The 16,458-nt window shown below is 39.7% G+C and overlaps 1 protein-coding gene across 1 annotated transcript in view; it reads right to left on the bottom strand.

Annotated features, from left to right (window-relative positions):
• Syt7 (Synaptotagmin 7) overlaps positions 1 to 16,458 on the bottom strand; it is an 863,311-nt gene that overhangs the window by 747,089 nt on the left and 99,764 nt on the right. The window lies entirely within an intron of this gene.

The following is a 16,458-nucleotide window of genomic DNA, read 5'->3' as shown; positions in this document are numbered from 1 at the left end:
AATCTTATGTGAATAGGAACACCATCAACTTTAATTATCTTGCTAATAGATATATATTTCTCATCATTTTCAGCTAAAATATTTAAATTCTGCTTGTCAAACCCCTCGTACCTGATCAGATGATGGAAATCATAATTGGATGCTCCATGGCAAAATATGGGGATAAATCTTGGTCTCTTGATCTTAATATTACAGCTATTACACAGGGCCATTAAGAATTTACCATCTGTATGAGAATGGTGTTTCACCTTGATATTTGTATCTGAAAATTCAGAATCACATACCGGGCATTTTTCTGCATTGTTGAAATCTTCAATCTGTTCCTCTGTTAAAGGCAACATAGGCTTTGATTTTAATAAGATGTTAGATGCTATGTCACGGCACACATTTTCTATTCTTTGTGCAAATATTTTGATGGCATCTGGTCCCATGTATAAGCACGGCTCACTAGCTACACCATCCTGTACAACCACATAACAAAAGCTGGAAGGTTCATGTAGCTGGTATGGTGTACTTGAAGATTCTTCAGGATCTGGATTGCAGAATGCAATAGGTTTGACGTTCGATTCGAAATCACAGACAATATATGCTGGGTGTTCCAACGAGGCTTCATACTTTTTGAATTTGCAATTTTCACTTGGATTGGGCATCACCATATGAACAGGTTTATGGTTGCCACAGTATTTCAGATGCTCAATTAACTTGTTTTTAGCAATTTCTGCATTCACTTCCCGAACCCCATTTATTATTTTTTTACCATCAAATTCAGTTAAACATCTTCTGCACAACTTGAATATTGTATTGGATTTGCCTTGTTGTTTTCTGACTAAAGCTTCAAGACTGTGTATCAGAGTATAATGGTATGTATTATTCCCTTCAATTAAGAGCAGATCAATCGGAATAGCAGATTCATCATCAAGTGTACTGATTCTGAGAGGTGCTATCGGGCAATTGCCAGTGGAACAAATAAATACATTAATAGATAATTGTTTGCCATTAATATCCCGGGCCTTTTTTTCAAATTTATCAATATTCTGAACAGACATTGGATATTCTAAACCCTCCATTGCATCGTCAAAATCATGTTCATGCTGTTTGTAATAACTTATTCTCTGAGGATCCCTTGAAACTGGATACAGAGCAGCTAATATACACCACAAAAAGCATTTCGCGTCATTATTTTTTATATTGACCACGGCTCTTTTGTTTTTGATATTAGCAGGTAATGGCAGATATGTAGAACCTTTTAATGGGCTGAATTCAGAAATATTAACATATAACTTGTGTGGAGAGTCGCATAGGCTCCATCCGGACTCTTTTGCCGCAAATTCAGAGTGTTTAATATTCAGTTGATCTATCAACCTGCTTATTATTGTGTCTAAATTTGCATTTGAATAAACCGGTACAGTTTCTGTTATGTGGGGCTGTATAAATTTTGTACCATTTGGTTTTTTATATTGTGCAAACAATTTAAGGGACAACTTATAAGACCCATTTTGTGCATTAAGAATTGCCTGCACATCAGGATTTACACTGTTCAAAAAATTATTAATTCCACATCTTGGCTCTGATACAAACCGATAATCTCTTAATTGGGCATTAAAACTGCTATGGATAGGTGCATAGCGTGGCTGCTTTGCAGGTCCAGCATTAACAGGTGCTTCGTGCCTTCTTTTCAGACCAGAAGTAGATGGTTGTGTTGATGATTGTGCAGAGCAAGTATCTTTATGTTTATATGTGAAATATTCCATGTTATATTCTCTATGGCATTTGGGGCAAATTATTGTGGGAGTTCTGTATTTGTCTGGGTTACAAATCTTTTGGTGCTTGGCCCAATTGGAGCTGGATATATTTTTATTGCACTGATTACAATATTTTTGATTCGGCATTTTTGTTGTTGTTTATTATATACAATTTCCTGGGATTCAAATCAAAATTCTATGCTTAATAAAAAATATCAGTTGGGTTCAGCAGTGTGCTTTGTATGTGTGTGTATGTGTGTATGTGTGTATACACTTAATATTTTTGGCTTTGGTATTTATATACAATTTCTTGGGAATCAAATCAAAACTCTATGCTTAATCAGTTGGGTTCAGTGCAGACAAAAAAAACTGCATAGCTCTATGTCAATTAGTTCTTGAGATTTTGTATTTAGGAACCACTTTGGCCCCCCCTGCCAAAAATTGGCTTTTATTGTATCAGTGTATATTGTCTCTATGACCTTACTTGGGTTATTCCAGTGCAGACAAAAAAACTGCATAGCTCTATGTCAATTAGTTCTTGAGATTTTGTATTTAGGAACCACTTTGGCCCCCCTGCCAAAAATTGGCTTTTATTGTATCAGTGTATATTGTCTCTATGACCTTACTTGGGTTATTCCGCCAAATTATATGCTTCAAGTCTCCTATACTTTGGTGGAGCCTGTTCAGGTTCTGCCCCCCACTTGTGGGTTCCACTGCCGATCCAGCAATGGTGAAGAATCTGCACTGTGTCCTGGCTTATATAGATTTACAGAGCCAATAGAAACACTGCTTATTTAAACGTAACACATAATCGCATTATGTCATAAGCAACCAATCAGAAAACACCACATAATCACATTATGTCATAACCATTTAATCAATTAATATTGTACAACATGATGCAATAGAAGTGGACCGGGAAGTAAATATGTATGGATGTGGGTGGGTGGGTGTGTGGGTGGGTGGGGGTGCATTCAGAAACATGAGCTATTCTCTAACATTTTTGCCGAAGTACTTTCTTCTGAGTGTATCCCGTTTTTCTGCTGAGCGTACATGCAATCCATACCGCAGCGCCATGCCTCAGCGCCGGGGAAGCAGAATTGTCTGGAACTAATCGATGTCAATAGGGAGAACCGCGCCGCGGCGATCATTTGATAGGGAGAAATTACAGGCAATAGAACTGCCGCTCCAAATATTGATCCCATTGCTTTGGGGCCGTCATGCGCACATATTGTTCAAGTATTGATCTTATACCCTCTCGGTGCTTGATTTTATATATGAATAGATTACAACAAACAAGCTGGATGTAACAAATGCAAAATATCCCAGTTTCAATTCAATCCATTTATCTGAATTGAAGAAACCAACAATTCACATATCCCCATATCATTGTATGCTTGCCCTATTAGTACCTCTTTTGCTGTTGTGCTCAATTAATTTTCACTAATTGGCAATTTTCTTGAAGAGGCCTAACAGAACAAGATATGGCGGTATGAGAAATATGTGAATTAAAGATATTTTAGCAATATACGACGTCTTAAGAAAGGCATATTCAGCTCCAAAGTACTTTGTCTAACACTTACTACCATTCCCTATTACTAGCAGAGAGAGTTAAAAATATTGACATATTGAAAAAAATTGACTTGTTCCCAAGTGTTCACCGAGTTCAGACATTTGCACATAGATGGCCCTGTTGTTGTTGCTTATCGAATATATGGAATATCTCTAAAACAGGCAAATTTTGTTTACTGTTTTCTACAATTGGCAATACTGACATGTATTACACACCAGATGAATTCAAAGTACATAGACCCATGTTTGTAATCAACACTTCAAAAAGAAAACAAGTTGTGGTTAATGACAGAACAAACATTAAAATTATCTGTGAATTCCAGGAGACATTACCAGATGACACCATTTGTAGTGTCATTCTCATAGGTGAAAAATCATATGTTTATGATGTAAGAAATGAGAGAGTCACGGAGCAATTCTAGAAGAATTACATTGTTTTAATATTAGTGAACCTGGTATCCAATTAAACTTAAACCATGTATGTGTGTGGGTAGGTGTGTAGCCTAGTTTTAAGTGTAGCCCCAAGAGGGGCATATTTTTGACAAGTTTATGGACAACAATCTCTCAGAAGTGCCTTTTATAAGTATATGCACTTCAATCTGAGAGGGGTCATACTTTCTGAGAAATTCCCGAGGGCATTTTTACAAAAATCTTGGATTAGGCAAGGGTTCCACACTTGAGCAAAAAGCTCATATGGGCATGTTGAGCTAGTTTTAAGTATGGCCAAAGCTGCTTGAGGGGGGTTCGTACTTTCTCGCGCTGTCCCTATATACTTTCCCACTACTGTCAACTATCCCTTTATCTGGGGTGGGTACATCTGCAGTATACAAAGAGTAAAGTATCGGAGAAATCACCGATCCTTGAGGTACCCCTGCACGGACCAGTCTTGGCGTCGATTTCTGCCCATTTATGGACGTAATAAAACTTCGGTTAGACAGAAAGCTGGCTATGACCTTTCTATAGCTGAGTGGCAACCTCATTCGTCGCAGTTTATACAGGAGTCCAGCATGCCAAACTCGATCGAACGCCTTTTGTACATCGAGAAATAATCCTAATGCTCGGCGCTTCCAATCAAGACGAATCGGTACATACTCGACGACGCGAACAAGTTGTTCGTTCGTCCCATGGGAACGGCGAAAACCAAATTGATGATCTGGGAGCAGATGGTTAGCTTCTATGATCTCATGAAGTCGTCGTTGCGTAACTCGTTCAAAAAGCTTGCTAAGATGAGAAAGCAAACTGATGGGACGGTAATTGTTGGCATTTTGTGGATCCTTACCACGTTTTGGTAGTACGATGAGTTTCGCCATTTCCACTGAAGTGGAAAGTAACCAAGCTTCAAGATGTTTGTAAATAACTTCGCCAAAAAGACGTAGCCCTTACGGGACAGATGCTTTAGTGCAGCTGGCGGTATCCCGTCTAAGCCGGCAGCAGAGTTATTTTTCAATTTTCGTGTAGCATTTGCCACCTCGCGAGGCGAGACAGGTGGAACATCCAACGACGAAGGCTGGCGTTGAAGACGTTGGAAAGCAGCATCGACGATCTGTTCTGTAACAGCGTCATGAAGATCATTGTTTGGTTGAAACTGATCGTAAAAATGATCGGCTAGAAGCTCAGCCTGTCTCTGGGGATCCATAATTGGGCCTGCAGGGCTATTAATGGCCGTCATAGTAGGCTGTTGACGTTGATTTAAATTACGAGCAATCTTCCAAAATGTAGGATCAAGCTCTGTCAATTGGCCAAGTTTGCGATCCCATTGGTGGATTCGTTCACGGTGTAAGTATTGATGAAGATGACGCTGAAGGAGTATCCAGTCTCCCCGGTGGATGGGCGATCTGGAGCGATGCCATCGTCGGCGCGCCCAACGCACAAATCGTGTTAATATATACAAAACTGGAGTAGCCTGAGTAGAGAGTGGATCACTTGTGAATGTCGTGGATTGGCGCCAGGAATCTGCGATGACGTTGGTGAAGATAGTAACACCCCTGTCGATGTCTGCAGGTGATGACAACGGAGTAGTTAGGTCAACAGAATTGTGGACACGAGCGGTAAAGAGAGTCCAATCAGTAATAGCTTCTCGTAAGGTGCGGAACTGATGTTGATATAAACCATATCCGATGGAAGCAGAGACAGGGAGATGATCGGAATCGAGGTCCCAAGTTACAAATGGCATAATGCTGAGGCCGACATCTTTGGTCAGGATGACATCTAGCACATCGGGGCGACTTCCATTGCGTGGATAATGCGTCGGTTCGTGTGGAGCAGAGATGGAAAAAGCCAGCTGATCCATTATACCAGCCAAAGCGTTCCCGGCTGTGTTGGAGGTGATAGAATGCCAGTCACCGTGTTTGGCGTTCAAATCGCCCCCCAGTACAATTCTATCCCCAAGTGTTTCTAGTACAAGGAAATCGTTGGTGGTCATAACTTCTTGCGGAGGCTTATATGCTGAAATGACAACTAGGTCTTCATTTGGTGCATGGAGCTTCACCGCCAAGGCTTCCAACGAAGCTAAAGGTGGAACTGGTATCTTGATAGCAGTGAGGCCACGTTTAACAAGTATTAACAGACCTCCTTTGCGACGACCAATTCGATCTTCTCGAAATATTTTATAGTTGGGAACTGTCCATGTGATATGAGGTTTAAGATGAGACTCATTGATAAGAGCGACATCTATATTCCGTGAGTATAAATAATGTTGAAGCAATAAGGTCTGTTTTTCGATGCCATTTGCATTAAAGACAAGCAAATTTATCTGACGTAGAAGTCCATTGCGATTAAAAGCACCCATCGCTTTGCATTTCAATGAGTGTTTGCAGAACAATCGTGACATAGTTCATGCTGGTTGTAGCGCGTGACATTCGCTGGAGTCCTCTATTAATGTGCTTCAATATCTTCTCGAAGTGCATTTTGTTAACCATATCCAGTAGAGATTTGAGTTTTCTTCATTCGCCTTAGGACGTTGTCGTCATCTGTTGTCTGCCACGCTATCCACGGTATTTGCATAGCTGGTGGCATCCTGAGAGGAGGTTACGCCTGGAGTGGTCAAGGACTCTGTGTTCGCATTCGACGCGCGTGTAGACTGTGTCGGTTGTACTGTTTGCCGTTTCGCCATGGCGGTGAAGTATCGGCAACCACGGTAATTTGCCGGGTGATTTTCCTTACAATTACAGCAGACTGCGGGTGTTTCTCTGTCCTTCTTTGGACAATCTGCGGTAAGGTGGTCACTTCCACATTTCACGCAACGTAGTCGAGCTGAACAGGTACTTTGGGTGTGGCCCAGGCGCTGACATCGATGGCATTGTAGGATGCTAGGTGGTCGATATGCCAGAATCTTGACCCGATAATAGGAAAGATGCTCTTCTGTATAGATGTCAGCAGACTTTTCGTTCCTGCGAAGTGTGACCAGATACAGAGGGATTTGCTTCCGGACGTGAGTTTTTCGGTCCCTCTGCGTCATGCGTTGTACATTTTGCACATCGTAACCTTTCTTGGCCAACTCCGCAAACAAAGTATCATAGGGCACGTCGATAGGTAATTGCCTGATTACGACCTTCAGAGGACGATTTTGTCGAACCGGTGCACTTGCAAATTCAATCTTCTTGGTGGTGAGGTTGCGTTCGAGACATTCGAAGTCAGCAGTTGTTTGACAGTGAACTCGGATACTGCTAGCTGTATATCGAATTCGCGGTTCGGATTTCAGAATATTGTGCAGCGTAGCCACAAATGTGTGCGGGGACGATACATTGTAAATAAATATCGGAGGTATCTTGCGATTGGACGAAGTTGTTTCACCCGCGAATTCAATTCCGTCTTGATGTCCGTTGGTGGCAGATGTTCCTGCCATAGAATCAGAGTCCTTGGTATAAGTCTGAAGAAGCTGATATGCGTTGGACACTGGCACTGAGGCAGCAAACGGCACAGATTGACTAGGCTTCGCAGCTTTCCTTGGATTCACTAACTGAAAACCATCGGAGTTGGTATCTTGGTCTGCACTGGAAATCGACTGTTGACGTTCTCCCTTGCGAGATTCTTCAAAATCTAGCCTACTCACCGGTCTGGGGTTCAGGCCACCACGAAAACCACCTCTTGGGTAGGGATGATGCCGAGGGATGGCGCCGATATTTCTGAATTTCAGATCTTGGAAATGTGGAGTCATCTGGGCTGCTGGCGTGCCATCCTGGTTGGCAGTCTCTGTTGATAGGTTCTCTTCCATCTCGACCTCGTCTGACCAGTCGCGTCTTCCTTCGGTACCCATGGCTGAAGAGATGAACAACACACCGGAAGGAATGCGGTCGTCTAATGAAATCTTCTGCTTGTCCGACATCTAGGCACAGGTTCCACAACTAGGCGACGTCTTCCGTAATCCCCTGGCGTGGCTTGGTATCCACCACACCAGGGACTCCCTCCTTGGATCCTCAATTTTTTTTGGGTGGTGTCAACTCCGGGCCTCGCTTCGCTGGCTTTATACTCGCGGTGGCGCATGGGTGGTGAAAATAGTAACTACAAGTACGCGTTGCTAACTCATTTTTTTACATATTGCAACCTTCATACTGAGAAACATCCAAGAAGTGACATTAAGAAAACACTAGTGGGAAAATCACTAGATGCACGTGTCAATATAAACTAAAACTGTGAGCATTCAGACAATACAATTAATAATGAGCCTCGCACGACTCTTTAACGAATTGAACAGCATAAATGACAATAAATGATAATTCACCGAATACAGCGACCACGCAGGGTCGAAGCTAATAAACGTAGAGGTGGATCCGTTAACCCATTTAAACTAGAAGTGTACGCTTCGCAGGGACTTTTAGCATGCACACTTTATCCAAACCTTCTTAACAAAATATAATATTGGGACCGCGCAGGGTTGTTAAATGTGGCGACCACGCAGGGTCGTTACAAAGAGAGAGACGGACAAAAAGCAAGAGAAAAGCAAACAGGAAGAAAGACAGTCAGACGGAGAAACAAATGAAAAATAGCTAGGGTAAAGAAATCCAGATGCAGAGGATGAATATGTGGCATAAATACAAAAGAAGACAGATTAGGTAACAGAGTGGAATGGAAAGAAGAGAGAAAAATATAGAAAGGTGGAAAAAGATAAAAGTAAGTGAAAAGCAGGAAAAGAGAAAAATGGAGTAAGGTAAAAGAGAGAAAAGTAAGAGAAACCGGGAAGAAAAGTGATAGAAAGGTGGAAAAAGATGAAAAGAGAAAGATAAACATGGGAAACAAACAGAGAAAGAGAGGAAAGTGGAAGGATAGCAAAAGAGAACCTTAGCAACCACCTGAAAATATTTTGTCCATCCTTGAACTCACCCAAACGAAATTCTCTGGTGACGTCAGTGTTTCCAGGAATTCCAGGTGGGTGGGAACCCTATTTTTATACTTAAAAGTTCACTTGTAACGTTTTGAAAACTATTAATTAATAATAAAAAATAACTACGATACACAGTACATACTTTCTCGGAAAAGAAGAAAAGATCTCTTCCTGGTTGGAAATGTTAGGAACAGAAAGAATAGCGCATCGAACACTGGTGCCACGTGCATATGAGGCTGCACTTGTAGATGTGCTTGAAGGTGTAACGTTCCCCCAGAAATTGTCAGTCGTTGCGACAGACCAATTTACTCTGATGTCGCAACGCACCTGTGAACGCAGAAAAGTCAATACATCACAGTTCGTTGTTTCCACGAGGGTTGTAGAAATAGTCGCCAAGAAGTAATTTTCAACTATTTCTGTCCGAGTAATCTTGCTCATGTTCACACGAGAACAAAACGAATATAATTTTGAAAGGCTGCCTGCGTGTGCTGTTTCGAAGGCGTCAATGTAATTGGACAAGAATATTTAAAAGAAAATTCATGTGTCACTGGCCAGTTTCCATGGTGACGGTGTATGATTGCTGAATTTGAGTTGGGGAGTAAATCGATACGGTAGCAAGGCAGATAATACAAATTTAGGTTGAGATTATTCGCCCAAATATTCGCCCTGACTGTCAAAAAAACAGAACCAAAGTATTAGCAAAAGTATGTTTAATAATTGATTGATTTCTTGAGTTGGTGTTCTAAATCCACTTTGTGCACATTAAGGATTAAGGACTGGACCTACAGTTTAAAGTGGGATCCGAATCACTATCTACCTCCACCGGATATCGAACCCGTGTCCCCTTGATTACAAGGCGACGACGCAAAGTATGTTTAATACTATCATTTACATTCTAATTTAATCAATATTAGCATTTAAGTAGTAGCCGATATCTCACTGTTCCAGGAATACGTAAAAAGTCATAACAAGATCGTCTACTGGATGTATCCTCAATGACAATTTATGTATTGAGGAGACGTACATTCTGATCCTACATGCTACATGCGTTCTCCTTCTACTTATAAGCTAACAGCAGAGAGTCAAAAGGAACGCTATGGAAATTTGTCAAAATTTAAGTCCACTTTATTCACAGACAGGCTAATCGAGACTGGCCCAGAAGTTCAAAGTGTGACCCGAATCACTTTGTTCCTCCAGTGGGGATAGAACCTAAATCCCTTCATTACAAGGCGACAGAATTACCACTACACCATCAGTAAGACCCTAAGGAAGCTCTCATACCGAAACGACAAGAGACACGCCAGTAGTATAAAAGTATATAGGATGAGCGCCACTTACAAGTGTAGAAAAGGCGAGGCTATTTGATTGAACAATCAGATTTGCTTACACTTAAAACAATGCCAAGATGGGGCCTGTACCCCAATTCTTCAGGTGTGATATGCTCTGATTTTTAAGAAATTCTGAATTTCTAGTGTAGAAAAGGCGAGGGCTCAACAGATAGATTTACCCATACTTAAGACAATGGCAAGAGGGGATTATACCCTAATTTTTCAGGTGTGGAGGTTCGGGTTTAAGTCCTCATAAAATATGAAGCCTCCCCTGATGGCAAAATGATAATATTGTTGCCTTGTAAACAAAAGGCTCGGGGTTCGAGTCCTGATAAAATATTTAAGATTGAAATACATGTGGCAAAATAATATGTCCACAAGTGAGATTTTGAGAATAATTACTGCTAGTTGATAGCCCCCAAATCTGAAACCCCCCCCTCCCTCCTCTGCTCAGACAGATTCGGCCATGTGTGTAAAAGCTATATCTGTGTGATTGTTGTTTATAAACTTGTCAAAAATATGGCTTTTTTGTATGAACACATACAATCCTGAATACAATTCTGGTTTTGTATTGTTCTGTTAATATAAACACAAGTGAGACTTACAGAATATTTATTGCACAGTTCAAAATCCAATTTTGAATTGTATTTAGTTGATATAGAGATGAGGTTTTAAACCTGGTGAAGTGTGTTGTACATCAGCAAAACTATCACCAAAACCTAGTTACTGCTGTTGTTTGGGTATAAAAGCACCAGCTCAGCCACTAACTGCTGAACCCAACTGATATTTTTTATTAAGTATAAAGTTTTGAATTGAAGCCCAGAAAATCTTATATAATAAACAACAAGAAAAAATGCCAAAACAAAAATATTGCAATCGGTGTAATAAAAATATATCTAGTTCTCATTGGGCTAGGCATTGCCGTATTTGTAACTCTAAGAAATGCAGAAAAGCCACAAAAATGTGTCCAAGATGCCATAAAATATTAAGCAAGGCATATTACAAATGGCATAAGTGTAATTCTTATGTACAGTCATCAGCATTGCCCTCACAACCATCCACATCTGGTCTGAAAAGGAAGCATGAAACACCTGTTAATGCTTCACCTGCAAAGCAGCCACGCCATGCACCTATCCATAGCAGTTTTAATGCCCAACTTAGGGATTATCGGTTTGTATCAGAGCCAAGATGTGGCATTGAGAATTTTTTGAACAGTATAAATTCTGATATACAGGCAATTCTAAATGCACAAAATGGCTCTTATAAGCTGTCCCTCAAATTGTTTGTACAATATAAGAAGCCAAATGGTACAAAATTTATACAGCCCCACATAACAGAAACTGTACCGGTTTATTCAAATACAAATTCGGACAAAATAATAAGCAGGTTGATAGATCAATTGAATATGAAACACTCTGAATTTGCGGCAAAAGAGTCAGGATGGAGCCTATGCGGCTCTCCACACAAGTTATATGTTAATATTTCTGAATTCAGCCCATTACAAGGATCTACATATCTGCCATTACCTGCTAATATCAAAAACAAAAGAGCCGTGGTCAATATAAAAAATAATGACGCGAAATGCTTTTTGTGGTGTATTTTAGCTGCTTTGTATCCAGTTTCAAGGCATCCTGAGAGAATAACTTATTACAAACAACATGAACATCTTTTTGACGATGCAATGGAGGGTTTGGAATATCCAATGTCTGTTCAGAATATTGATAAATTTGAAAAAAAGGCCCGGGATATTAATGGCAAACAATTATCTATTAATGTATTTATTTGTTCCACTGGCAATTGCTTGATAGCACCTCTCAGAATCAGTACACTTGATGATGATTCTGCTGTTCCGATTGATCTGCTCTTAATTGAAGGGAATAATACATATCATTACACTCTGATACACAGTCTTGAAGCTTTAGTGAGAAAACAACAAGGCAAATCCAATACAATATTCAAGTCGTGCAGAAGATGTTTAACTGAATTTGATGGTAAAAAAATAATAAATGGGATTCGGGAAGTGAATGCAGAAATTGCTAAAAACAAGTTAATTGAGCATCTGAAATACTGTGGCAACCATAAACCTGTTCATATGGTGATGCCCAATCCAAGTGAAAATTGCAAATTCAAAAAGTATGAAGCCTCGTTGGAACACCCAGCATATATTGTCTGTGATTTCGAATCGAACGTCAAACCTATTGCATTCTGCAATCCAGATCCTGAAGAATCTTCAAGTACACCATACCAGCTACATGAACCTTCCAGCTTTTGTTATGTGGTTGTACAGGATGGTGTAGCTAGTGAGCCACACTTATACATGGGACCAGATGCCATCAAAATATTTGCACATAGAATAGAAAATGAGTGCCGTGACATAGCATCTAACATCTTATTAAAATCAAAGCCTATGTTGCCTTTAACAGAGGAAGAGATTGAAGATTTCAACAATGCAGAAAAATGCCCGGTATGTGATTCTGAATTTTCAGATACAAATATCAAGGTGAAACACCATTCTCATACAGATGGTAAATTCTTAATGGCCCTGTGTAATAGCTGCAATATTCAGATCAAGAGACCAAGATTTGTCCCCATATTTTGCCATGGAGCATCCAATTATGATTTCCATCATCTGATCAGGTACGAGGGGTTTGACAAGCAGAATTTAAATATTTTAGCTGAAAATGATGAGAAATATATATCTATTAGCAAGATAATTAAAGTTGATGGTGTTCCTATTCACATAAGATTTCTTGATTCTTACAGATTTTTATCTGCTAGCCTGGCTACACTGGCCTCTCAATTACCTGATGATCACTTGAAAATCACACGTGCATTGTTTCCAAATCAGGACCTGAAATTAATTAGGCGGAAGGGTGTATATCCATATGACTATGTTACAGATTTTTCTAAATTTGATGAGTGTTCCCTGCCACCACAAGAAGAGTTTTACAGCAAAATCAGAGGATCTGGAATCACTGATGATGATTATCACCATGCCCAGTTGATGTGGAACAATTTAAATTGCAAGACATTTGGTGATTACCACATGGCATATTTGAAACTTGATGTGACCCTCTTAGCTGATATATTGCAGGCATTCAGAAAATCTTCTATGCAAAATTATAAACTGGACCCAGTGTATTTTTACAGTGCCCCGGGCCTAGCATGGGCCGCAACGTTTTTGAATACCAAAAAGCAATTGGATCTGATCCACGATCAAGATATGTATCTGTTTATGGAGCAATGTATAAGAGGAGGGATGGTGCAATGTTCCCAGAGATATGCCAGAGCAAATAACAAGCATATTATGCTGCCTGATTATGATCCAGCACGGCCATCAAATTTTATACTGTATGTAGATGCAAACAGCCTGTATGGTTATGCCATGATGGATAAACTGCCATATGCAGGGCTTGAGTGGGTTGAAGATTTCAATATTGAAGATCTTCAGGATTTTGATGACAGTGACTATGGCCTCTTCTTAGAGGTTGATCTGGCCATTCCTGATGATTTGCACAACATATTTTCTGATCTGCCCCCAATTCCCGAGGTTCAGTGCTCACCTGGCTCTAAACAGAAGAAGCTCATGATGACCCTGGAGCCAAAACAGGATTATGTCATATATTACAAAAACCTCCAGTTCCTGATGAAACATGGTGTTCAAGTGACCAAAGTTGGCAAAGTTTTGAGGTTCAGGCACTCAGAATGGTTGAAACCATACATTGATACAAACACAGAGCTTCGAACATCTGCAAAGAGCCAATTTGATAAGGCCTTGTTTAAATTGATGGTGAATTCTGTCTATGGCAAAACTATTGAAAATGTCAGAAAACATACCGATGTTAAAATAATTACTGACCCCAGCCGGAGCAAAAAATTGGTTGCAAAGCCTAATTTCAATTACAGAAAAATTTATGATGAGCACATGGCACTTTTCAACATGAAGAAAACAAAGATCAAGTTTGATAAACCTATTTATGTAGGGGCTGTGATATTGGAATTGGCCAAATTACATATGTTAACATTGTATTATGATGTGTTGAAACCTTTTTATGGTGATCGTGCAAAATTATTGTACATGGACACGGATAGTTTTATTCTTGATATTCAAACAGAAGATGTTTATCAAGATATGTCACAGCCTGAATTGTTTCAATACTTTGATACCAGTGAACATACAAAGATTCAACCCCACAACAAAAAGGTGCCTGGCAAGTTAAAAGATGAGACATGTGGTGATGTTATTGTGAAATTTGCTGGGTTAAGTGCCAAGATGTACACTTTTGAGACATGTAGTGGCACTGTTGCCAAAAAGGCCAAGGGTATTGGCAAAGTAACTGTTGAAAAAGATCTTCAATTTGAAGATTATGAAAATTGCCTCAAATCCCAGAATTCAATCAAAACATCAGAATCCAGAATCCAGAGTGTGGATCACTTATTGACTTCAAATATTGTAAGAAAAGTGGCCCTGGACCCACATGATGATAAGAGATGCATTTTATCATGTGGCATACATACTTTACCTTGGGGGCATTGTGATTTGAGAAGTGGCAAACAATGCCCAATGACAGAGCACGATTTGAAATAAATAAACATGCCTATGAACTTATTTGGGTTCAAGAAACAGGCTATTATGGAGCTGCCGACACCACAACCCTCTCCTGATATGCTGTCTAAACTGAGTGGCTTGTTAATTATTCATCTGAACAGCATACTTACAGATGTTGATGATCAAACAGTTGTCAAAAGCATAAAATCACAAGAAGATTTTGATCTAGTGATTTCCACTCTAAAAGAACAGATTCAGTCACTCCAGATACCTAATCTGGATCCTCTGCACAATGCCATAGCCGAGGTTAAAGAAAAAATTGAGACGCTTGAAAATTTTATGAACAACTTGCCATCTTCTGATGCTTTGAGTGCAATAACTCGGAGTGTTGCCAACATTAAGCTGCAACTTGAAACATATGAAGATTTTGGAAAAATTCAAAGTACCATAACCCATCTTGAAGGTACAATAGCAGCAGTGCAAAGTGATTTGGCAAATGTACTAGAATCCCGCCTGCCCGGTATTGTAGATACACTTGTTAGTGTCCAGCAACAGATCACAAAACTTGAAAACCTCAACACTGAATCTGAACTATCTCATTTTCATCACTTGATCGATGATATTCAAACAAAACTTGAAATTTTACAACAATCCACACCCACTCAGGCAGATATAGCCCTGCTCCAAAATGCTATGCAAAATGTGGCTGATGCATCTGAATTAAATAATGTGAAATTGGCACTTGAATCTTTGCAAAATACAGTATCAAATCTTCCTACATCACAGGAACTTAAAAATATTAAGAGAGCAGTGAATCGCATATTGAAATCAGAAGATATCAAGAATATCCAAGCAGAGATCAAACAACTCACTCAGACAGTGGCCACTCTTCCAACCAATCAACATATTAATGAACTGCATGCCCTGTTTGAGGATATCAGAAGACAGGTCCATGATCTTACTGCTCAAAATTCAAAATTGGCAGTTGTTGAAAATTTACAGCAAATTGTAGCTAATATCAAGCAACAGCTAGGGACCATGGAATCCAATCAAGCAAATGCTCTCTCTGTTTTTGCCACCCAGCTTCAAGAGATTGTGCAACAATACAAGAAACTTGTTGTGAACATAAAAATCAAGCCAGGCCACGATGATGTTGTTAGGACCATCAATGAGCATCTTGAATCTGTAACAAACAGATTGCTTACAGCAGAAAAAGAAATAACTGGCATAATCGAGAATCCAAAACATACAGTAATTCTTGAATTGTACAGCATCCCCAACAAAGAATATGATTCACCATTTACACCAGGTGGCAAAATATATATGCTGTCCCCTGCACAATTTTATTACCAGTTTTTTGTTGGGGGCACATTGAGACCAATCAAGATCAAATATTGGCATCAGCCACAGGCACACCACTACCCTACCTTATCAATAACAAATGCTGAGAACAAAGCAAAGGTCACCAGTGTAGAGTTAGAGGATTTTACAGACCCCAATACATTAGAAACATCTTATGCTGAAGATGATGGCTCTCTGGAATTTAATATACAAATAGGAGACAAATTATATTTAGAAAATCCTGCAGTATCAGCTGCTGAATACCCCATAGTTGCAATATTCTTGTTTACATATTATGTCTAGAGAAATTATAGTTGATGAATTACACAGACAAGCCAGGCATAATTTTAAGAGACTCCCAGTAGTCACAAAGGGCATAGATGATTTATGGCAAAGCGACTTGATTGAGTTGTCAAGTGGACAGTTGAAAAACTTAGACAAAATCAACAAGGGCTACAAGTATCTACTCACTGTAATAGATACATTTTCAAAATTTGCCTGGGCTGTGCCACTCAAATCCAAGACTGGAAAATGTGTTACAGAAGCCCTCAGGACAATCATCAATCATTCAGGAAGATCACCACGCTATTTGCAAACAGATAATGG

The sequence above is a fragment of the Lepisma saccharinum genome, chromosome 4, assembly GCF_977018435.1.
Source record: "Lepisma saccharinum chromosome 4, izLepSacc3.1, whole genome shotgun sequence".
Lineage (NCBI taxonomy): Eukaryota > Metazoa > Arthropoda > Insecta > Zygentoma > Lepismatidae > Lepisma > Lepisma saccharinum.
Note: the sequence above shows the minus strand (reverse complement) of the source record. Positions and strands in the feature narration are given on the sequence as shown.